Below are 25,245 nucleotides of genomic sequence, written 5' to 3'. Positions count from 1 at the left end.
AGTTGGCTTACAATCGCCACTTCACACAATTACATAAATAAAGCATTACATCATCCAAATACACTCAAGGTTCGACTACGGAACCAAAATAAAAGAAGAACCCCAAATGCGACAAAGGTCCATGATCGACCCCAACTGGGCTCCACTACTGATCAACTAGAACGAAACAAAGTAAAGGACAAGATCTTCATCGAGCTCCTCCTAAGCTGGGTTGCGTCATCTGCACGGACTCATCGGCACCTGCAAGCTGCTTTTGGAAGTATTTGTGAGCCACGGGGACTCAGCAATCTCGCACCCTCACGATCAAGACTATTTAAGCTTATGGGTAAGGTAAAAGTATGAGGTGGAGTTGCAGCAAGCGACTAGCATATATGGTGGCTAACATACGCAAATGAGAGCGAGAAGAGAAGGCAAAGCACGGTCAAGAAACTATGATCAAGAAGTGATCCTAGAGCAACCTACGTCAAGCATAACTCCAACCACCGTGTTCACTTCCCGGACTCCGCCGGAAAGAGACCATCACGGTTACACACGCGGTTGATTCATTTTAATTAAGGTCAACTTCAGGTTTTCTACAACCGGACGTTAACAAATTCCCATCTGCCCATAACCGCGGGCACGGCTTTCGAAAGTTCAAATCCCTGCAGGGGTGTCCCAACTTAGCCCATCACAAGCTCTCACGGTCAACGAAGCAATAGACCTCCTCCCGAGACATTCCGATCAGACTCGGTATCCCGGTACAACAAGACATTTCGACAGGGTAAAACTAAACCAGCAACACCACCCAGATGTGCCGACAAATCCCGATAGGAGCTGCACATATCTCGTTCTCAGGGCACACCGGATGAGCAAGACGTCGGGTAAGCCAGCCCAGAGTTGCCCCTGGTAGCCTCGGACATCGCTCAGTTGGACCAACACTCAGAGGAGCACTAGCCCGGGGGGGTAAAATAATGATGACCCTCAGGAGCGCGACTCCCAAGGGAAAAGAAAAAAAGGCTAGGTGGCAAATGGTAAAACCAATGTTGGGCATTGCTGGAAGAGCTTTACTTAAGGCGAACTGTCAAGGGGTTCCCATAATAGCCCAACCGCATGAGGAACGCAAAATCCGGGAACATAACACCGATATGACGGAAACTAGGGCGGCAAGAGTGGAACAAAACACCAGGCATAAGGCCGAGCCTTCCACCCTTTACCAGGTATATAGGTGCATTAATTAAATAAGATATATTGTGATATCCCAACAAGTAAACATGTTCCCACAAGGAACAACATCTCCATGTTCCAACAAGGAACAAACTTCAATCTTCACCTGCAACTAACAACGCTATAAGAGGGGCTGAGCAAAGCGGTAACGTAGCCAATCAACGGTTTGCTGGGACAAGGTGGGTTAGAGGCTTGGTTCAACAATATGGGAGGCATGACAAGCAAGTGGTAGGTATCGCAGCATAGGCATAGCAAAAGAGCGAGCATCTAGCAAAACAAAGATAGTAGTGATTTCGAGGGTATGATCATCTTGCCTGAAATCCCGCAAGGAAGAGGAACGAGTCCATGAAGAAGCCAAACGGACATAGTCGAACGAATCCTCACAACACGACGTTATCGGAACCAACCCGAAGAAGCAACACCGGAAAAGAGCAAACAACATAGTAAACAATCATCACATAAACATGTCATGATGCACAACCAAGTATGATGCATGTCCGGTTTAATGAGGCATGGCATGGCAAACTGCACAAACAATCCTACAAATTAAGTGGTGCTCATTATGCAACGGAGTTGCATATTGAAGAAAACACCACATGACTTATTTAGTTCTCTCTCGTTTATGTACCCAACAATATTAAATGTTGTTAGCAAGGCAAGAGGTGAAGCAAGAGAAAACTACCTATCTAGTCAAGTTTAAATGAGGCCGGGAACAACAAACAACAATTCCGGAAACTCCTCATGAGCATATAATAGATTTGGTACTGTTCTGCCCTAAACACAATTTTAGAGTTGTTAAACATGCAAGATGAAGCCACCGTGTTAAACTAGGCAAAATTCTACCCCATTTACATATAAAGTTTATTAAATTCCGAGTTACGGTTATATAGTTATGAAATAAATCATTTTAGCATGGCATTAGGTAAATTATGAACAAACATCATTTTAAACATTTTAAACATAGATGAAAGTTGCACAATATGAATCCACACAAAATTCTAAGCAACTTTCATATATAAATCATTTTAATATGGTGCATGGTTATTAAGTTATTAAATGCATGGACTTGAAGGGCTTTACTGTAAAACTGTCAATCCCCTGGAAAATTAGGAAATACACAGATCAGGAAAAAAATGGAGCAGGCCGAAACTGGCCGGGCGCTGGGCTGTGGCTTCACCTAGTGGGCCTGGCCCAATTTGTGGAGGAGGCAGGGCAGGCCGGATCAGGCTTGAGGCCAGGGCGTGGGCGACGTGGAGAGGGGCCGGCTCGGGAAGAGCTGGGCCTTGGGCGCCGCTGGGCCTTGGCCTGCTGGACGGTCAACGCGCGGGGGCAGAGTTCACGTCTCGGTCCTGAAGCAGGGGATCGAGCAGGCTGGATCTGAAGGGGAAAACAGCGAGGCCGACGAGGACGCGACCTCCGGGTCTTGGCGACGGGGATGTCGTGGATGCAGCTTGACGGCAGCAGCAGGACGGGTTGGCGGGGTCCACACAAAGGCCTCTCCTCGGTGCTGCAGTCTGGATGCAGAGCAGGCAAGGATACGGCGAGGTTCAGTGAGGGGCGCAGCACGCTCTCGGCGACAAACGGCAAGGCACGAAGCATGGCGGGGCACGACGCTGGTGGTGTAGCACTTCTGCAGGAAGACGAACGGGACGGCGGCGAGGGCCCTGGCCTGATGCAGCGGCGCTGCTCCGGCAAGGCCGTCGGCGGGTGGTCTCGAAGAAGCGGGGCGGCGGCCATGGCGTTGAGGTATAGCTCCTGTTTCATGAACAGGGAGAGAGAGAGATGTGAGAGGAGGGAGTAGAGGCATGGAAGGAGAAGGAAAGGAGCAGGGGAGGTCTGGCCTGGTCGATGGCGGTCAACAGCGCGGCGGCGTGCTCAAGGACGAGCTCGGCGTGGGGCACAGGCAGGAGGAAGCAGCGGCCTGGTGGCGACAACTCGCATGGGGAGAGTCGAGGGCGCTCGGTCGTCGAGGATGTGGCCTCGATCTCAAATTGGATCGAGCGTCGGCTGGATGCGGGAGAGCTTGAGGTCGGGCATGCGGCTGCGCGCGGGAGGCTGGGAATGGAGCGGCGCGGAGAACAAGCGAGGTGGTCGAAGGCTGCGATTGGTGGACTGGATCGGGAGGGGGTCCCGAGGAAGAAGGGACTGGAGGAGTGGCGGCGGCGCGATTGGATCGATGGGACAAGGCACCTAGGATCTAGGGTTGGACCTATTTATATATAGCAGGGGATTAGGTTAGGGGCTACCTAGTCCCTCCGATCAAAATCAGACGATCAGGAAAAGTAGGCTAGGGAGTCCAAATAAGAAAACAGTGATATTTTGTAGATGTTTGGGGATGATCCGGATCCAACGGTGGCGACTGCTCGGGTCGGGTCCGGGACAACTTTCGGACGCGCGCGCGAGCAGGGCCGCGGGCTGACGAGAGAGGTTAGGTTGGGTCTGGCGGATTGTGAAGAGCGGGTTGGTCTGAGAGAAGAGGGGAGAGATGCAGCCCGGCACGGTTTCCGGAGACCGAAAACGTCCGACGTTAGACCGGCTATATTGCCGCTATAGTTATCCGTTGGGGCGTCAAACAAACTCCGAATGCAATGAAACTTGGCAGGCGGCCTACCCACAACATAACAACACCGCATGCCAACTTTCAACCCATTCCGAAAACATTTTCCGACCACTTATAAAATAATATTTTGGATGTGTCGCGGGCGCGTGCAAGTGTGTCTGGGCTCAGAACGGACAACGGAAGAAACAGGGAGGCCGGGACGGATGCATGTTTTGAAAACATGATGATGCTATGTACATGATGACATGATGAAAAGCAACACGCAAGCAAAAGACCTGACAACGACAGCGAATAACTGACGAACACCTGGCACATCGATCTCGGGGCGTTAGAGAGCTAGTCAAGTAGAGGCATACTAGTGACACTCTGTTTGTCTATGTATTCACACATGTATCATGTTTCCGGTTAATACAATTCTAGCATGAATAATAAACATTTATCATGAAATAAGGAAATAAATAATAACTTTATTATTGCCTATAGGGCATATTTCCTTCAGAAAGAAGTGGTCGCCGCGCTGCTGCAGAGAGGTTGGCCGAGATCCAAGCACGGTGGGGTGTCGCTGACAAAGCTGAGAAGGAGAACAACGGCGTCTGGCCAGCATGTGAGAAGTAGTAGTACTAGTAGTTAGTGTGTGTGTCTGTGTCGCCGTACATTTGTTTAATTAATTACAAACATGTACCAGTACTAGTTACTACTTTAGTTTTTTGAGCAAATTACCAGTACATTAGCCTAGACTCAATGAAAAAAATTCCTACCCTATGCATCAATGACATCTCTTTCTCTATAGGAATTGAGATGCATGTCATCTCACTTCCTATGATTTTCATATTCTTATAAAATTCCTATCCTATGAACCAAAGGAGGCCTCTGCTGGAGTAACTACTGTAGATAGCAGTACTGCTGGTATAGTAGTTTTCTTCAAGAAGAGGAATTCAATGAAGTCATGATGGTTCCTTCATCCGAGCAACTTCACAGTGGGAAATGTTGGGCCTTTGATTTGACGGCTCATTAGTCATTATTATTGTGGCACGACGACCGGAGTGACTCTCCTTTGGAGTTCTGCGTGCATGGCAAGTGGACCAGGGTAGTCAATTGTGACATTCGGATAATTAAACTACAGTAAACCCCTGCTAATGATGCCACGTCATCATATTACTGTTGCTAATCCTCACTTGATCCAAATCACTGTCCATGTTCAAACTCAACTTCAAAGTCAAAAATTCTAATTTGCCAAACACGAAAACTAAAATGTTCGAAGTGTGAAAAATAATCACTGGATATTTGTCATGTTGAAACCAACCTCTTTTGTATTCCCAAAGTGCCCCTGGAAATTATTTAGTGGTCCAGCAGCTTCTAAAATTGGTCTTTTTAATTTTTAAAAATGGTTAGACAACTCCTTTTGGACTCAAATTTTTTGTGGCTCCTATAAATAATGTGCTTGTTTTATGTGACAAGTCTCATATCTAACAAAACTCATTTACTCGTACAATTAAATAGAAAACAGTAGCTAAAATTGAAAACAGTAAATAAAATATAAATAAAAGAGAAGGGCCTATTCTACTTGGCACTTTGGCCCAACTAGCCAAATGGCCGGCCCAGCCCACCTCCCCTCTCCTTCAACCTGCTACAGGGACACAGGGGATCGTGGCGCCCATCTGCCGGCCATGTCATGCGTGGCGGCCATCCCCCGCCTCCCAGATGTCTACAAGGGCACCCCAAGCCCCTGCTCTCTCCCCCGGTCGAACCCTAGCCGCCTCTCCTTCCTCTCCCCCGTGTCGCGACCTCCTCTGCTCGCACCGCCCGAGCGACACCGTCGCCATGCCGCCTCCACAGACGCGGCCACCGGCCTCCCCAAGCCCTGAGACCGCGACCAGGAGGACAACCACCGTCGACTTCGTCCATCCCGAGCATCAAATCGAGCGGAGCCGCACCGATTCGCCGCCATCGAGTTCGTCTTCGACATCCTGCACCGCCGGCCGCCATCGTCGATTCGCTCTACCCCGACCGTCCCTGGCCTCCCCAACCACGTGTACGGCTCCTTCGTGAGCTTCTCCTCCGGATTCCCCCTTCCTCCACCTCAATTTGGTTGTCGTTTGCCATCGCGAACTCATCCTAGTTCGTGTGTAAGCGTACATACGTGCGTGCTTGTTGCTCGCGCTGCTCCGGCTGCTGACGCACGCCAATGCTAGTGCTCGCCGCACCCGCCTGCGTCTACTACTGCTCTTGCCGCATGCTCACACTGCTGCTGCTCGCGGCCACTGCCTGCTGCTTTGTCGCTGCTGCCGCTGAAGCTCTGCTGCTATTGCCTACTTCCTACTGTTGCCACTGATGGCTACTCCTCATGCGGCTGCTGCCTGCACTGCTTCTGCTGCTAGCGTCGTGCTCCCACGCCGCGCCTTGCTACTGCGGCTGCTCACTACTAATGCTGCCGCTGCTCCCCACTCTGCTAGCCACTACTCTGCCGGCTGCGTTGTTCCGCGTATTGCTCTTGCTGTTGCTGCCTCCCCTCACCTGCTTGCCGCTGCTGGTATTGCTTGCTTGCCGCTGCTACTACCTCGTGCTGCCACTACTTAGCTGCTGCTCTAGCTGCTACAAATGGCCATGGCCGTGGCCATGCTATGTGCGTGTGTGTGCACAACCTCACAGCTGGTTGTGCCACCAAGCCGGCCCCAAATTCAATTAGGGACTAATCCCTCTTTAGTACTAGCCACCCTCACTTTGAGTCTCTTACATGTGGCCCTCAAGTGCTAAATTATCCTCTAAATAAAATGCCAGTCTATTACATGTGGGACCCAGCGTTAGATTAAACCAGGAGGTTAAAATAAGTAATATGCTAATCTAAAGTGTGTGCGAATGACACCTAGCCCCAACTATAGTTTGACAAGTCAACAGTCAAACGGTTGACTGTTGATTGGACTGTTAGCTGGGTCAACTGGGACCCCCTGGACCCACTGTCAGCCTCTGTGTACAATCTGTGTACACAGGGCGGGGTACCCGTAGCGTTTTAATCATTATTTTCGAATTAATAATAATCTTAGAATAGTGTTAAAACTTTGGAAAATCATATAAAATAAACTATAAGTCGGATGAAAATACTTTGTACATGAAAGTTGCTCAGAACGACGAGACGAATTCGAATACGCAGCCCGTTCGCCCACCACACATCCCTAGCTTAGTGAACATGCAACTTTCCCCTCGGTTCATCTGTCCGAAAACGCGAAACACCGGGGATACTTTCCCGGATGTTTCCCCCTTTGCCGGTATCACCTAGTACTGCGTTATGTCACCTCTAGGACTGCGTATTGCCATGTTATGCTTTGTGATGCTTTAATTGTTCCGTTATTTATTGTGTTCCCCCTACATTACTTCTTTCCGGTAGACCCGAGACTGTCGGCGACCCCCCAGTTCGACTACGGTGTTGACGACCCTTCGTCCTTGCCAGAGCAACCAGGCAAGCCCCCCCTTTGATCATCCCGATATCGCCCATTCCATTCTCTCCTGCTTGCATTAGATTAGATTTTGCTACTGTAATTGATTGCTCCTATTCTGATGCATAGCCTGCTTTTGTAACCTGCTTATTATTACCTACCTACTTATCCTAAACTGCTTAGTATAGGTTGGTTAGTGATCCATCAGTGACCCCCACCCGATCATTGTTGCCCTTGCTTCATCATCGACGACCCAATCAACGTGATCGACGACTAGAGCCCGACACCTCACATCACATCACACCCCTTTTGTTACTCGACTCTGCAGAGTTACGATCGAGTGCCGAGGGTGGAACCTCATACATCATTCCTGATGAGACCTCTGTAGTGTAGCTATTCGGTCATGGTCATCGAGGGTGATTTCCTCCTTAACCACTTTCGATACGACTCTGTCGTGCAACCCCTCAAGTGTGAACCTCGAGGGTGGTTCCTCTTACGTTCACCTTCATGATTACAACGAGTGGAATTCACCCGGGGTGATTCCTCGAGTTTTCCCCTTGGTGTTTGAACACACGGGTACTTGGACTTTACAACTGTTACTTGGAAAGGCGGGCGACCCTGAGGAGTGTCCGCGAGTGATGAGGAGACGGGTTGACCTGGAGGGTACCCGAGAGTTGAATACGAGGCTTGGTCGGGCATTCTTAGCCCTTGCCGCAAGTCCTCGAGACGGGGCAACGGGGTCACATCTTTCGTGAGTCTCTGCTTGTTACCGCGCATTTCTAATCCACTACGATTTGGATATTTGATCCGAGGGGCCTCTGGCCTGATAGCACTAACCATCATGTGGGCATAGTATGGGCGTTCTGCGTCGTATGCATCAGCCGAAGCTTAATAGGCGTCAGCGCCTGAGCGGCGCGCGCCGGGTTGGACTGCGTAAGCACCTGCCTTTTTTTAAGGAGGTAGCTAGGTCTGCTCACCGGTCGCGTTCTCAATGTGCAGGAGTTCCTGAGGCGATGGCCCATGACCGCTGGGGGAATAGGTTTAGTCCGGCGTGCTGACCTCTCTATTAAGCCTAAGTCAGGTTGCGGCGTATTGTTTCGCCGAGGCCAGGCATGACCCAGGAAAGTGTGTCCGACCGGAGTTAATCGAGCATGGTGGGTAAGTTGGTGCACCCCTGAAGGGAAGAAAACATCTATCGATAGCCTGTCCTACGGTAACGGACACTTGGAGTTGTATCCCGATCGATACAACTAGAACTGGATACTTGAGGTGATAACTGGATAGTATGGCTTTGGGATTGCTTTCTCGCAGGGAGTCAAGAAAGGATCTCTGGCCGAGGTTGATAACTTCACTACTACTTTACTTTATGCTATTCTGTACTCTTCTGAATGCTGCAAGATGCTTGGAGCTGCTTGAAGATGCTAGTCTTCGATAGGCTAGGCTTTCCCCTTCTCTTCTGGCATTCCGCAATCCAGTCCACAGATATATCCCATTTCATTGATACCGATGCATATGTAGTGTAGATCCTTGCTTGCGAGTACTTTGGATGACTACTCACGGTTGCTTTGCTCCCCTTTTCCCCCTTTCTTCTTCTTTCCGGTTGATGCAACCAGATGTCGGAGCCCGGGAGTCAAATGCCAGCGTCGATGCCTACTACTACGTGGAGACCGCTGACGACCAGGAGTAGTTAGGAGGCTCCTAGGCAGGAGGCCTTGCCTTTTCAATCGATGTTGCTTTTGTGCTAGCCTTCTTAAGGCAAACTTGTCTAACTTATGTCTGTACTCAATATTGTTGCTTCCGCTGACTCTTGTGTTTTCGAGCTTATGTATTCGAGCCCTCGAGGCCACTGGCTTGTAATATAAAGTTTGTATTTTTTTTAATTTGTGTCTAGAGTTGTGTTGTGATATCTCCCCGTGAGTCCCTGATCTTGATCGTACATATTTGCATGTATGATTAGTGTACGATTGAATCGAGGGCGTCACATCAACATCCCACATATCAGCGAACAGAAGTATTCTTTCCGATATCGAGAAGCAAGGAAACCGTGTGATATAGTATCACTGCTGATTTATATTTATGTTTTATTTCTGATGAATGCTAGCGTTTCAACTCTTACGACGAAGGAGTGCCAAACACGGCACGTGCTGGATGTCCCACACGTCAGCGAAAGGAGTGGGACATGAATAGCATGGTAGAGCGTCTTCACTTCTTCCACTTCTGGGTCGGAGACCACACGTAGTAGTACTAGTGGTATGAACGATACAAAGTGTGACCCGGAGAGAAAGACACGTCTAGTTGGATGGTCTCGGGGCATACCCGTAAAGAAATATAAAACCTAATATGTGCCTCCAATTAATACTTTCACCTCATCTACTCACTATAATATCTAGAATTTGGAGCTGAGAATATACCTGCAGACAAATAATATAACACTGATGGGGATCCCTAACGTCTCAACCAATCTGTTATCCTCCTGCTTGAGACTACTTGTAAAGTAGCTTTCTACACTAAATCCCTCAGCTGTAACGATAAATGGTTGTATTTGCATTGTACTTTTTTTAAGGCGGGTCATGAATCTGGAAGATCTTTCAACAAAACATGGGACGGAAGATAATAACACTACACTAATGGTGGCAAGGCTAGAGTAGTCAGTTTTGTTGAGCCATAAGTACAAACACTTCATCTACAAGCCTGCTCGTCCCAACTTTACACCTAAACATCTCTGTATGTGGGTGTATCACATCCATGCCCCGTCATATCTTGAATGGGAAGTCATATGGCTAGAGATCAAAGGGATCAACACCTGAGGTTTTTATTTATTAAATAATTGGCCAAACCGCCAGCCAATATTGATTTTTAGAAAGTAAAAGTTAAGCACAATATGAATATACAAATGGAAATTCTACACTTTAAATGCGTACATCATCTTTTCAAGTGAAATAATAAAGACTCCCCTGTTCTTAGAAAAAAGAAACTCCCATGTGAAGGTAATCTTCCTAGTACAACCACTTGTTGTGCTTCCTTTAAAGAAACTAATAAGGACCAATCGTCATTAGGAACTTCGGATATCAACACAAATCCTAAATTTGGATCGCTGCAAAATATAACCAAGGATACAAGCATGAAAGCTAAAGTAGCAGTTAGCATATGCTGAATCATAATGGAAGAGCCGAAGAGGAGAGCATAGAAAAAAAATAGCATGTGGTCTTCATATGCTGAAAATGAGAATCAATAACCAAGTAGATTCAGAATGGGGATAGATTCAAGCCTGAAAAGGTTGCAGTCTCTCTCCTTTGCTTTACTGCATAGATCATTTTTTATTAGAAGTTCCAGCTCTACACAGTACCTATGCAAGTGCCTAATCAGAATACATGTCACTATTGAAACGCAAAACCAAAAACCACAACAACCATTGAACACAAACAAGAGAAGGGGAGAAATCTTACACTTCGATGAAATAGATAATACACATGCATTAGTTACCTCACACTTGCTGAGCTTGAAAAATTTGATGAAGATGATGTCAGTGTACATTGTACTCATGGGATTCCTTTGCATCCATGGACGCCCCAAAAAAGCTGCACATATTAAGGAAAAAAGTGTTTGATGACAACAAGTAAACAGCCACACAAATCCATGGCGGCGTATAATCTTCGTGTTTGGGCTTATCATGCTAAGGATGCCGAAGAGCTGCAGGCGCAACAACGGGTGTAAATTCAACACTGCTGCCTGTGTTTCTCCATTGTCCCCAAATATTAAATTTCAATAATTTGCATAAGCCCTGAACCTTCTGCATTCCTTAATTCAATGTTCAGGTGAACAAAATGAATATTGTAGTTTCCCCAAAAAATGAATGGAGTGAATGTTGCTACAGTCACATTAGTCGAAGTAATAGATGAATCTGCGCTGTCCATATAAATAAATCTATAGAGTATAAAAAAACTAAACGGTGATACTCACCGACAGTACCTCTTTAGTAGTGATGTCCAGCGTTGGAGGCATGATTTACGTTAGTAGCAAGTGGTTAGTAGTCGATGAGAGTAGCATGCATGATTGCGGTGCTCGAGATGAAACTGCTCCTAGTTGAACATTCACATAGAAGGGACACGTTATATATGACATCTCAAGTGAGAAGACCATGTAGCAGTGATGTCCAGCCGTGAAGGCATGATTTATGTAGCGCCAACCTTAACGGCAGCATGTTTAGAGACATGATTTAGATGAAGAGTGCGTCCAGCCATGGAAGGATATCCTGCAAACGAATCAGTCAAGAAACAGATTAATACGTATATCACATGCTAGATCCCTGCCGCTCCTTGCTGCTACATGTGTATGTGATTACCTTGCTGCAGACCACCGCGCGCCTCACGTCGTTGGTCGGGGGTCTGAGCAGACCACAGCCACCGTGCTACTCCTGCTCGCTAGAGTGGTGGATCCCGTCGCACCCGTGCGCAGTGGTCGAGGACAGACCCCGTCGGGAAGGAGGATACGGGATCAAAGGCGGACGGATCTGGAGTGGAGGCCAGTCGCAGTGCCCCAATCAGGTTCAGAGGAAAGAGATAGGTAGCGGAAAAGAGGAGAAGGGGGAGAGGGAGGCATGGCGGCGGGGTCCTGCTGGCTTCTCCCAGCGAGATCGGAATGGCGCTGGCTGACTTCTCCCGGCGAGGTCCGGAAGGCGCTCGGGCGAGGCCAGCGAGGAACATGCAGCGGCGGCTGAGGAGGAGGGGCTAGGAACCCTAGCCAGGGTGAGGGGGTCGTGGGTGGGTGGCGATGGATTGTTTCTGTGGGCTGCCTGTGAGCGCATCGACTGCTGGGAGGTAAAAAAAAACCATAGGAAAAATAACCAACGAAAAATAACCAGGGATAGATGGTGGTGAGAGGTGGGACGAAAATAAACCTGGAACGGAGACTACCAACTACTCCATTAGTAGTAGAGATTATGTAATGCATATATGTGTGGACAAATCATTGGAATTTAGCTACCATATGTTCAATTGCAGTTGTTGCGAAATCTGATGAATGTTCTTCCTGTGGACACTATTTGTTCAATTGAATATTGTGGCGAATTTGCTTTTTGCATGCCGATTCAAAATGGGATATTTTTGTTTATTTGTTCAATTGAATATTGTGGAGAATTTACTTTTTGCGTGCCGATTCAAAATGGGATGTTTTTCTTTTAACCTGGCAATTGCTCGGGGTCACGGTTCAACTAAATGAGTGTGTGCGATCCACATCGAAAAGTATACGTCAATCGTAGCGGAACCGTCGGTGATACACAGCAGATCGCAAACGATTTGCAGCGCTACTACGTGTTGGTAAGGTCTCCGAAACCGTTTGTGATATCGCGTTATTGCACACGAGAACTGGGAGTAAACCGTGCCCAATGCAAAATACAATCCTAGTCGTAATTTTTCAGGACATGTGTGGGATCCCAAACGAAAAGCACATGTCACTCCTGCGGCAACCGTCAGTGATACCCAACAAATCACAAACGGTCTGCAACACTTGTATGTGTGCGAAGGGGCTCCTGAACCGTTTGTGATAGAACATTATCACAGACGGTAATTGTTGGCAGATGTGTGAGATGGAGTCTAGCACGACATGCGGGTTACGCAGAAAACTCATGTGCGATGGGGCACAAATCGCACACCGTTCATATGTTGGCCCGTGTGCCTTACATACTGTTTCCCAAACGGTTCGTTACGACAGACCGTATGGTTTCACTGCGTCATTAGAAACGCTTAATCACTGATACCCCACGTGCGAAAGAATTTAGTGTATGCTGCATCGCACACGATTACATTTTGGAAGGCCTCTGGATCACTGCTCCATATCCCTGACGGTTTCTGGGTCGTGTGGGAAGGACACCCTATCGCACACACTCACTTGGCAATGGTCCCAAATGCCGTCGCAGAAAGGGGTTAAAAACCGTTTGTATAGCACCAACGTGCACCAGTGATTATTTACAATGTTGACCCAGTTGTTCCTACTACTTATATTGAAAAACCACCTTTCCCTGTTAGGATAAAGGAACATGCTAAGGTCTCAACCGTGGTCAATAAAAGTAATATTAGAGCATCTAAACCTGCTGAACAAATCAAAGTAGAACCTAGTGTTGCTATGGTTAAAGATATCTTGGTGGAAAATATAGATGGGCATGTTATTTACTTCTATGATGAAGCTGCTAGAATTGCTAAACCCGATGAAAAAGATAAACATAGACCTGTTGTTGGCATGCCTGCTGCCTCGTCAAAATAGGAGATCACTGTTATCATGGTTTATGTGATTTAGGTGCTAGCGTGAGTGCTATCCCTTTCACCTTATACCAAGAAATTATGAATGACATAATACCCGCTGAAATAGAAGACATAGATGTTACTATTAAACTTGCCAATAGAGACACCATCACAACACTTGGGATTGTTAGAGATGTTGAAGTCTTGTGTGGGAAAATAAAATACCCTACTGATTTTCTAGTTCTTGGTTCCCCATACGATGACTTTTGTCCCATTATCTTTGGTAGACCTTTCTTGAACACTGTCAATGCTACTATAGACTGTCATAAATAAACTGTCAGTGTTCGCTTTGGTGATGAGTCTCATGAATTTAATTTTTTCCAAGTTTAGTAGGCAACCCACTACTGCAGGATGCTGCTAACATGACACTACGATCAGAGACCCTTTGAGAAACTGTGTGCGATGCAATAATCGCAAACGGTGTTGTATGAAAACCATCAGAAATGTGTAAAACGTTTGTGATGACAGATGCATCAAACAAGGTTCGGGTTTTAGTTGCGTGTGCGACAAAGGGCATACGGTTCAGTTCAATTAACTGTTTGTGATGAGGAGGAACAAAAGAAACGGGCATCCAGATGAAGGCGTGTGTGATACACAGCATACGGTTCACTCAGATGAACTGTTTGTGATTAGGCAACACAAAAGAAACGGTCGGCCAGATCAAGGTGTGTGCGATATATGGCATGTGATTCACTCGGATGAACTGTTTGCGTCGAGACATGAGAACAGGAACGGTTCAACTTAACAAGATGTGTGTGATACGCGGCAAACAGGTCTGTAATTAGAAATGTGTGTGAAGACCGATAATAACACAGACGGTTGCTGCTAATAAGACGTGTGTGTTGTGCGAGGGGATTGCATACAGAACAACAACATATATATATATATACACACACTTATAAGGACATGCTTGCATAACCAAATTAAACATCCACTTACATAGGTGGCTACTACAACCATGGCATTTGCATAAACCAAAGTAAACTATTACATGCATAATTACATAGGTGGCTACTATACACATGACATTTCCACACACACCAATAAAGTAAACTGTATATTACACGCATGATTAACTAGCATAAATGATCATCTGATCATCATCTACTTCTTGTGATGCCTGCTCTGCTTGCGGCTCGATCCGGGCTCGTCGATTAGGGTAATGAGGCACTTCTTCATGTTAACGATCCGCATGTGCATCTCATAGCATGTGTACATGGTCTTGGCCGCAAACCTGAGGTGGGGTTCATCCAGTTGCCGCATCCAGGCCCCATGCCAGGATACAGGACTTATTCTCTAGGCATCCTGCTTCATCTTTTCATAGTAGGGGTCGATGATGGCCGAGGCGAGTTCGACCAGGGAGTCCTTCGTGCTGCCCCAGACCGTATAGTGGTCACGGATTTCGACAAGGTTCTTGCAGGCCAAGCCCGTAACACTGAGTGCTTTTACATCGTTGGTGGTATCCACCGGGCGAACTTGTAGTCAGTGTTATTGACAAACCTGTTGAAATGGTCGCAAGGCTCTGTAGCCATGCAGTAGTGGTAGATGAGGACATAATGGCGCACGCACAACTGGGCGACGGCAACCTTCTGATCTATGCTGGGACGATCGGCGGTGTACTGGAGGTCGATGTTGACCACCTTGTACTTGTCTCCAGCAAGCAACTGCTCAACATTGTTGATGTAGTCGTCCACCACGGCCGGGTCGATGGTGTACACCATCGAGAGATCCGTCTTCCTCGCGTGGGTCTCCACTCTATGCTCGCCGAACTCCATTGGGGTGCTGCCGGACATCCCCTCTCTATGTGTCGTCATGGGTGTGCTTGTTGTGTTGTGGGGAGCGATCAAAAGGTTGAAGAGACTAAGGTTATAATGGCTGCAGGAATTAAAGGGGAAGCTTGGCGGCCAGGAATATCGGCAGGCCCTATTGGCAGTTCTAATTTGCAGCGTGTAACTCCATCATGCCACACGTAACTGCATCATGTGGCATGCATATGGGGGCCCCAACGTGATCGTTCGCACGCCCAACCGCTGGCAGAGTGCGCGCGGAGGGACGCGAGCAGAGCACTCCGCGGTCGCCTCAAGGAAAAGTTGTCCACAAGCCAAGCGCGCCGACGGACGGGAGCAGAGCATGCCAACGGACGCGACAGAGTGCGCCGCGGTGCCTAACGGCGAGCAGAGCTTGCTGAGAGACAAGTACCACTAAAAATGAGAAAGGCCAAAGAAAAAAATAAGAAGGCCCAAAAAAAGAAAAAAAAGAAAGAAAGAAAAAAGGGGCAATGCTACTATCCTTTTTTCCACACTTGTGCTTCAAAGTAGCACCATAATCTTCATGATAGAGAGTCTCTTGTTTTGTCATTTTCATATAGTAGTGGGAATCTTTCATTATAGAACTTGGCTTGTATATTCCAACGATGGGCTTCCTCAAATGCCCTAGGTCTTCGTGAGCAAGCAAGTTGGATGCACACCCACTTAGTTTCTTTTTTGAGCTTTCATACATTTATAGCTCTAGTGCATCCGTTGCATGGCAATCCCTACTCCTTGCATTAACATCAATCGATGGGCATCTTCATAGCCTATTGATTAGCCTCGTTGATGTGAGATCTTCTCCTTTTTGGTCTTCTCCACATAACCCCCATCATCATATTCTATTCCACCCATAATGCTATATCCATGGCTCACGCTCATGTATTGTGGGAAGGTTTATAAGTTTGAGATTATTAAAGTACGAAACAATTGCTTGGCTTGTCATCAGGGTTGTGCATGATGAGAGCATTCTTGTGTGACAAATATGGAGCATGACTAAACTATATGATTTTGTAGGGATGAACTTTCTTTAGCCATGTTATTTTGAGAAGACATAATTGCTTAGTTAGTATGCTTGAAGTATTATTATTTTTATGTCAATATGAACTTTTGTCTTAAATCTTTCGGATCTGAATATTCATACCACAATTAAGAAGAACTACATTGAAATTATGCCAAGTACCACTCCGCATCAAAAATTCTCTTTTTATCATTTACCTACTCGAGGACGACCAGGAATTAAGCTTGGGGATGCCTGATACGTCTCCAACGTATCTATAATTTTTGATTGCTCCATGCTATATTATCTACTGTTTTGGACCATATTGGGCTTTATTTTCCACTTTTATATTACTTTTGGGACTAAACTATTAGCCGGAGGCCCAGCCCAGAATTGGTGTTTTTTGCCTATTTCAGTGTTTCGAAGAAACGGAATATCAAACGGAATGACACCTTCGGGAACGTGATTTTCTCAACATATATGATCCAGGAGACTTGGACCCTCCGTCAAGAAAGGAGGGAGACGGTCACGAGGGTGGAGGGCGCCCCCCTAGGGCGCGCCCCCTGCCTCGTGGGCCCCCCTTTGCTCCACCGATGTACTCCTTCCTCCTATATATACCTACGTACCCTCAAACGATCAGATACGGAGCCAAAAACCTAATTCCACCGCCGCAACCTTCTGTACCCACGAGATCCCATCTTGGGGCCTGTTCCGGAGCTCCGCCGGAAGGGGAATCCACCATGGAGGGCTTCTACATCATCACCATAGCCCCTCCAATGAAGTGTGAGTAGTTTACCTCAGACCTTTGGGTCCATAGTTAGTAGCTAGATGGCTTCTTCTCTCTTTTTGGATCCCAATACAATGTTCTCCCCCTCTCTCGTGGAGATCTATTCGATGTAATCTTCTTTTTGCGGTGTGTTTGTTGAGACCGATGACTTGTGGGTTTATGATCAAGTTTATCTATGAACAATATTTGAATCTTCTCTGAATTCTTTTATGTATGATTGGTTATCTTTGCAAGTCTCTTCGAATTATCAGTTTGGTTTGGCCTACTAGATTGGTTTTTCTTGCAATGGAAGAAGTGCTTAGCTTTGGGTTCAATCTTGTGGTGTCCTTTCCCAGCGACAGTAGGGGAAGCAAGGCACATATTGTATTGTTGCCATCGAGGATAACAAGATGGGGTATTTATCATATTGCATGAATTTATTCCTCTACATAATGTCATCTTGCTTAAGGCGTTACTTTGTTTTCTTGAACTTAATACTCTAGATGCATGCTGGATAGTGGTCGATGAGTGGAGTAATAGTAGTAGATGCAGGCAGGAGTCGGTCTACTTGTCTCGGACGTGATGCCTATATACATGATCATACCTAGATATTCTCATAACTATGTTCAATTCTATCAATTGCTCAACAGTAATTTGTTCACCCGCCGTAGAATACTTATGCTCTTAAGAGAAGCCACTAGTGAAATCTATGGCCCCCGGGTCTATTCTCATCATATCAATCTCCTATCACTTTATTATTTCCTTTGTTTTTACTTTACCTTTTTATTTTACTTTGCATCTCTATACCAAAAATACCAAAAATATTATCTATCATCTCTATCAGATCTCACTCTCGTAAGTGACCGTGAAGGGCTTGACAACCCCTAATCACGTTGGTTGCGTTGAGCTATTTGTTTTGTGTAGGTACGAGGGACTCGTGTGTAGCCTCCTACTGGATTGATACCTTGGTTCTCAAAAACTGAGGGAAATACTTACTCTACTCTGCTGCATCACCCTTTCCTCTTCAAGGAAATCCAACGCAGTGCTCAAGAGGTAGCAGGAAGATTTCTGGTGACGTTGCCGGGGAGGTCTACGCAAAAGTCAACATACCAAATACCCATCACAATCCCTTATCTCTCGCATTACATTATTTGCCATTTGCCTCTCGTTTTCCTCTCCCCCACTTCAGCCTTGCCGTTTTATTCGCCCTCTCTTTTCGGTTTGCCTTTTTCTCACTTGCTTTTTGTTTGCTCGTGTGTTGGATTGCTTGTTTGTCGCGATGGCTCAAGATAATACCAAATTGTGTGACTTTACCAATACCAACAATACTGATTTCCTTAGCACTCCGATTGCTCCTCTTACCAATACTGAATCTTGTGAAATCAATACTGCTTTGTTGAATCTTGTTATGAAAGATCAATTCGCCGGCCTTCCTAGTGAAGATGCCGCTACTCATCTGAATAGCTTCGTTGATTTATGTGATATGCAAAAGAAGAAAGATGTCAATAATGATATTGTTAAATTGAAGCTATTTCCTTTTTCGCTTAGAGGTCATGCTAAAGCTTGGTTTTCGTCTTTGCCTAAAAATAGTGTTGATTCTTGGAACAAGTGCAAAGATGCTGTTATCTCTAAGTATTTTCCTCCCGCTAAGATCATCTCTCTTTAAAACGATATTATGAACTTTAAGCAACTTGATCATGAACATGTTGCACAAGCTCGGGAGAGCATGAAATTAATGATACGTAATTGCCCTACTCATGGTTTGAATTTGTGGATGATTATACAAAACTTTTATGCCGGATTGAATTTTGCTTCTAGAAATCTTTTAGATTCGGCCGCGGGAGGCACTTTTATGGAAATCACTTTAGGAGATGCCACTAAACTCCTAGATAATATTATGGTTAATTATTATCAATGGCACACTGAAATATCTACTAATAAAAAAGTGCATGCGATAGAAGAAATCAATTTTTTGAGTGGAAAGATGGATGAACTTATGAAATTATTTGCTACTAAGAGTGTTTCTTCTGATCCTAATGATATGCCTTTGTCTACTTTGATTGAGAATAACAATGAATCTATGGATGTGAATTTTGTTGGTAGGAATAATTTTGGTAACAACGCTTATAGAGGGAATTTTATTCCTAGGCCTTATCCTAGTAATCCTTCTAATAATTATGGAAATTCCTACAACAACTCTTATGGAAACTTTAATAAGATGCCCTCTGAATTTGAGAATAGTGTTAAAGAGTTTATTAATTCACAAAAGAATTTTAATGCCTTGCTTGAAGAGCAATTGCTTAAAGTTGATGATTTGGCTAGGAACGTTGATAGAATTTCTCTTGAAGTTGATTCTTTAAAGCTTAGATCTATTCCTCCTAAGCATGATATCAATGAGTCTCTCAAAGCCATGAGAATTTCCATTGATGAGTGCAAGGAAAGAACCGCTAGGATGCGTGCTTCCAAAGATGCCTTTATTAAAGCGTGTTCTTCCAATTCCTATGAAAATCAAGATGAAGATCTAAAAGTTATTGATGTGTACCCTATTAAATCCTTGTTTTGCAATATGAATCTTGATGAAACTGAATATGATCCACCCTTACCTAGAAGGCGTTCCAAGAATTCAGAGTATTTACATCTTCATGATGAAATTGATAAAAGTGGGATTGAAAAGAATAAAACCCTAGATGTTGCTAAACCCACTATTTTGGACTTCAAGGAATTTAATTATGAAAGTTGCTCTTTAATTTATTGTATTTCCTTGTTGCAATTCGTGCTAAATTCTCCTCATGCTTATAGTCAAAATAAAGCGTTTACTAAACATATCGTTGATGCCTTGATGCAATCTTATGAAGAAAAACTTGAGTTGGAAGTTTCTATCCCTAGAAAACTCTATGATGAGTGGGAACCAACTATTAAAATTAAGATTAAGGACCATGAGTTTTATGCTTTATGTGATTTGGGTGCTAGTGTCTCCACTATTCCCAAAACTTTGTGTGATTTGCTAGATTTCCGCGATTTTGATGATTGCTCTCTAAACTTGCACCTTGCGGATTCCACTATTAAGAAACCTATGGGAAGAATTAATGATGTTCTTATTGTTGCAAATAGGAATTATGTGCCCGTATATGGCAATCCTTCTTGCCCTATTATTCTTGGTAGACCTTTCCTTAGAACGATTGGTGCAATTATTGATATGAAGGAAGGGAATATTAGATTCCAATTTCCATTAAAGAAATGCATGGAACACTTCCCTAGAAAGAAAATAAAACTACCATATGAATCTATTATGAGAGCCACTTATGGATTGCCTACCAAAGATGGCAATACCTAGATCTATCCTTGTTTTATGCCTAGCTAGGGGCGTTAAACGATAGTGCTTGTTGGGAGGCAACCCAATTTTATTTTTAGTTTTTGTTTTTTGTTTCTGTTTAGGAATAAATAATCCATATACCTTCTGTTTAGATGTGGTTTTATCTTTTAATTAGTGTCTGTGCCAAGTTAAACCTAGAGGATCTTCTTGGATGATACTCCCTCCGTTCCTTTATATAAGGTGTATTTGTTTTTTGATAAAATTTCAAAATGTAAGGTGCATTTCTTCTAATTCTTCATAATTCCCTTGTTAGACCTCTAGAAAAAGGGAAATTATCTCTCTCCTGATTGTCTGTATCTCTCCTTGTAGCAAAAGAAGGAAAGTATCTCTGTATTGATTGCATGTATCTCATACTTTCCTCGACTAACTGATTTACTTGCCACTAACCAATAAATTTGCCGAGGGTAATTTTGTCCTAACATGTCTATAATTCCTTGCCTTGGTCACCATGCCGAAAATAATACACCTTACATAAAGGAATGGAGGGAGTAGTTATTTGATCTTGTTGTAATTTACAGAAACTTTCTGTTCACGAAAACAATTATTAAACATCACCAAAACAAGATAAAATAGTGATTCCAATTGCTGCTGATCAATAAACAAATTGCCTAGGTCGTCCTATTTTGGCTGATTTTTTTGGAGTTCCAGAAGTTTGCGTTAGTTACATATTACCACAGACTGTTCTGTTTTTGACAGATTCTGTTTTTCGTGTGTTGTTTGCTTATTTTGATGAATCTATGGCTAGTAAAATAGTTTATAAACCATAGAGAAGTTGTAATACAGTAGGTTTAACACCAATATAAATAAAGAATGAGTTCATTACAGTACCTTGAAGTGGTCTTTTGTTTTCTTTCACTAACGGAGCTCACAAGATTGCTGTTGAGTTTTATGTTGTGAAGTTTTCAAGTTTTGGGTGAAATCTTTTGATGGATTATGGAACAAGGAGTGGCAAGAGCCTAAGCTTGGGGATGCCCATGGCACCCCCAATATAATCCAAGGACACCAAAAATTCAAAGCTTGGGGATGCCCTGGAAGACATCCCCTCTTTCGTCTACTTCCATCGGTAACTTTACTTGGAGCTATATTTTTATTCACCACATGATATGTGTTTTTCTTGGAGCGTCTTGTATGATTTGAGTCTTTGTTCACCACATGATATGTGTTTTTCTTGGAGCGTCTTGTATGATTTGAGTCTTTGCTTTTTAGTTTACCACAATCATCCTTGTTGTACACACCTTTTGAGAGAACCATACATGAATTGGAATTTGATAGAATACTCTATGTGCCTCACTTATATCTTTTGAGCTTTATAGTTTTTCTCTAGTGCTTCACTTATATCTTTTAGAGCATGGTGGTGGATTTGTTTTATAGAAACTATTGGTCTCTCATGCTCCACTTAGATTATTTTGAGAGTTTTAAATAGCATGGTAATTTGCTTAATAATCATAATAGGCTTGGTATTCAAGATTTGTAAAACTTTCTTTTGAGTGCGTTGAATACTAAGAAAAGTTTGATGCTTGATAATTGTTTTGAGATATGGAGGTGATAATATCAAAGTCGTGCTTGTTGAGTAGTTGTGAATTTGAGAAATGCTTGTGTTGAAGTTTGCAAATCCCGTAGCATGCACGTATGGTAAACGTTATGTAACAAATTTGAAACATGAGGTGTTATTTGATCGTCCTCCTTATGAGTGGCTGTCGGGGACGAGCGATGGTCTTTTCCTACCAATCTATCCCCCTAGGAGCATGCGCATAGTGCTTTGGTTTTTGATGGCTTGTAGATTTTTGCAATAAGTATATGAGTTCTTTATGACTAATGTTGAGTCCATGGATTATACGCACTCTCGCCCTTCCATCATTGCTAGCCTCTTCGGTACCGTGCATTGCCCTTTCTCACATCGAGAGTTGGTGCAAACTACGCCGGTGCATCCAAACCCCGTGATATGATACGCTCTTTCACACATAAACCTCCTTATATCTTCCTCAAAACAACCACCATACCTACCTATTATGGCATTTCCATAGCCATTCCGAGATATATTGCCATGCAACTTTCCACCATTCCGTTCATCATGACACATTCATCATTGTCATATTGCTTAGCATGATCATGTAGTTGACATAGTATTTGTGGCAAAGCCACCGTTCATAATTCTTTCATACATGTCACTCTTGGTTCATTGCATATCCCGGTACACCGCCGAAGGCATTCATATAGAGTCATACTTTGTTCTAGTATCGAGTTGTAATCATTGAGTTGTAAATAAATAGAAGTGTGATTATCATCAATCAATAGAGCATTGTCCCAATAAAAAAAGAGAAAGGCCAAAGAAAAAAAAGAAGGCCCAAAAAAGAAAAAAAAAGAAAAAAGGGGCAATGCTACTATCCTTTTTTCCACACTTGTGCTTCAAAGTAGCACCATAATCTTCATGATAGAGAGTCTCTTGTTTTGTCATTTTCATATAGTAGTGGGAATCTTTCATTATAGAACTTGGCTTGTATATTCCAACGATGGGCTTCCTCAAATGCCCTAGGTCTTCGTGAGCAAGCAAGTTGGATGCACACCCACTTAGTTTCTTTTGTTGAGATTTCATACATTTATAGCTCTAGTGCATCCGTTGCATGGCAATCCCTACTCCTTGCATTAACATCAATCGATGGGCATCTCCATAGCCTATTGATTAGCCTCGTTGATGTGAGATCTTCTCCTTTTTTGTCTTCTCCACATAACCCCCATCATCATATTCTATTCCACCCATAGTGTTATATCCATGGCTCACGCTCATGTATTGCGTGAAGGTTTATAAGTTTGAGATTATTAAAGTATGAAACAATTACTTGGCTTGTCATCGGGGTTGTGCATGATGAGAGCATTCTTGTGTGACAAATATGGAGCATGACTAAACTATATGATTTTGTAGGGATGAACTTTCTTTAGCCATGTTATTTTGAGAAGACATAATTGCTTAGTTAGTATGCTTGAAGTATTATTATTTTTATGTCAATATGAACTTTTGTCTTGAATCTTTCAGATCTGAATATTCATACCACAATTAAGAAGAACTACATTGAAATTATGCCAAGTACCACTCCGCATCAAAAATTCTCTTTTTATCATTTACCTACTTGAGGACGACCAGGAATTAAGCTTGGGGATGCCTGATACATCTCCAACGTATCTATAATTTTTGATTGCTCCATGCTATATTATCTACTGTTTTGGACCATATTGGGCTTTATTTTCTACTTTTATATTACTTTTGGGACTAACCTATTAACCGGAGGCCCAGCCCAGAATTGTTGTTTTTTGCCTATTTCAGTGTTTCGAAGAAACGGAATATCAAACGGAGTCCAAACGGAATGAAACCTTCGGGAACGTGATTTTCTCAACAGATATGATCCAGGAGACTTGGACCCTCCGTCAAGAAAGGAGGGAGGCGGTCACAAGGGTGGAGGGCGCCCCCCTAGGGCGCGCCCCCTGCCTCGTGGGCCCCCCTTTGCTCCACCGACGTACTCATTCCTCCTATATATACCTACGTACCCTCAAACGATCAGATACGGAGCCAAAAACCTAATTCCACCGCCGCAACCTTCTGCACCCACGAGATCCCATCTTGGGGCCTGTTCCGGAGCTCCGCCGGAAGGGGAATCCACCACGGAGGGCTTCTACATCATCACCATAGCCCCACCAATGAAGTGTAAGTAGTTTAGCACAGACCTTCGGGTCCATAGTTAGTAGCTAGATGGCTTCTTCTCTCTTTTTGGATCTCAATACAATGTTCTCCCCCTCTCTCGTGGAGATCTATTCGATGTAATATTCTTTTTGCGGTGTGTTTGTTGAGACCGATGAATTGTGGGTTTATGATCAAGTTTATCTATGAAAAATATTTGAATCTTCTCTGAATTCTTTTATGTATGATTGGTTATCTTTGCAAGTCTCTTCGAATTATCAGTTTGGTTTGGCCTACTAGATTGGTTTTTCTTGCACTGGGAGAAGTGCTTAGCTTTGGGTTCAATCTTGTGGTGTCCTTTCCCAGTGACAGTAGGGGCAGCAAGGCACGTATTGTATTGTTGCCATCGAGGATAACAAGATGGGGTATTTATCATATTGCATGAATTTATTCCTCTACATCATGTCATCTTGCTTAAGGCGTTACTCTGTTTTCTTGAACTTAATACTCTAGATGCATGCTGGATAGCGGTTGATGAGTGGAGTAATAGTAGTAGATGCAGGCAGGAGTCGGTCTACTTGTCTCGGACGTGATGCATATATACATGATCATACCTAGATATTCTCATAACTATGCTCAATTCTGTCAATTGCTCAACAATAATTTGTTCACCCACCGTACTTATGCTCTTGAGAGAAGCCACTAGTGAAATCTATGGCCCCCGGGTCTATTCTCATCATATCAATCTCCTATCACTTTATTATTTCCTTTGTTTTTACTTTACCTTTTTATTTTACTTTGCATCTCTATACCAAAAATACCAAAAATATTATCTATCATCTCTATCAGATCTCACTCTCGTAAGTGACCGTGAAGGGCTTGACAACCCCTAATCACGTTGGTTGCGTTGAGATATTTGTTTTGTGTAGGTACGAGGGACTCGTGTGTAGCCTCCTACTGGATTGATACCTTGGTTCTCAAAAACTGAGGGAAATACTTACTCTACTCTGCTGCATCACCCTTTCCTCTTCAAGGAAATCCAACGCAGTGCTCAAGAGGTAGCAGGAAGATTTCTGGTGACGTTGCCAGGGAGGTCTACGCAAAAGTCAACATACCAAATACCCATCACGATCCCTTATCT

At 44.2% G+C, this 25,245-nt stretch overlaps 1 long non-coding RNA gene across 1 annotated transcript; it reads right to left on the bottom strand.

The window, feature by feature from the left end:
- Positions 1-9,990: 9,990 nt before the first annotated feature.
- LOC123188354 (uncharacterized) lies at positions 9,991-11,972 on the bottom strand. Its single transcript, XR_006494586.1, has 2 exons — positions 11,537-11,972; positions 9,991-11,446 (listed from the first exon to the last, which is right to left on the bottom strand). It is a non-coding gene; the product is annotated as an uncharacterized lncRNA (long non-coding RNA).
- Between the last annotated feature and the right edge of the window lie 13,273 nt (positions 11,973-25,245).

Source organism: Triticum aestivum, chromosome 2A (genome assembly GCF_018294505.1).
Source record: "Triticum aestivum cultivar Chinese Spring chromosome 2A, IWGSC CS RefSeq v2.1, whole genome shotgun sequence".
NCBI classification, from domain to species: Eukaryota; Viridiplantae; Streptophyta; class Magnoliopsida; order Poales; family Poaceae; genus Triticum; species Triticum aestivum.
Note: the sequence above shows the minus strand (reverse complement) of the source record. Positions and strands in the feature narration are given on the sequence as shown.